Source organism: Apaloderma vittatum, unplaced genomic scaffold (assembly GCF_000703405.1).
Source record: "Apaloderma vittatum isolate BGI_N311 unplaced genomic scaffold, ASM70340v1 scaffold24971, whole genome shotgun sequence".
Classification (NCBI taxonomy): domain Eukaryota; kingdom Metazoa; phylum Chordata; class Aves; order Trogoniformes; family Trogonidae; genus Apaloderma; species Apaloderma vittatum.
In genome coordinates, this window is record NW_009698944.1 from 792 (window position 1) to 1,513 (window position 722).

The window sequence follows — 722 nt, forward strand, 5'->3', positions numbered from 1 at the left end:
GAGGGACGTCACGCTGCGCTGGCCTTGCTGGGACTGAGCCACCTCCTTGGGACCGGCCATGCAGGAGCGCAGGCTCAAATCAGGCAGGACAGGCCCAGGGCGAGTGAGCCCTTGAGAAGCTGTATTACTGATTCCCTGACGGCTTCAGAATCTTTGCACGGGGCTGCTTTCTGAATTGCTTGCGTTCACACAGCAGCTTGAGGGGAGTGATAAGACTCATGAATATGGAAATTCGTCTCAGAGGGTGGAAGGGGGTTTGCCGGGTCCGACTTTCTTGGAGCACCACGTGCTAAAGCGATGGACAGCTCGGTCCGAAACAGCCCCCGGGACAAGTGACCGTGGCTCTGGGGAGCCAGTGCGGTGCTGGAGCAGGGACTGAGGAGCGGCTGAGCGGGTTCCTTCTCAAGAGAGGAGCAGAGGCCCGAGAAAGTGCCCACGGAGCTCTGCGAGGGTACTGAGGTGGTACCTGTGCCAAGCCACGCTGTTTTCCAGCAGTCACTGCGGGGCCGGGCTGCACCACGGGGTCTGTGGAAACGGGCTCGTTTCGTTCAGTGTCCACCATCCCTGCACTGTTTGTTCAGTGCAAATAAAGTGGTTTTCCAGTTTCTTGGCATTGAACACTCCTCTCCCTGCTAATCTCCCTGCCAGGCTGAAGGTAAACTTCCATTTGCTCCTCCTGTGTGCCCACAGCCTGCCCGGGCAGGGGCAGAGCCTGCAGCTCA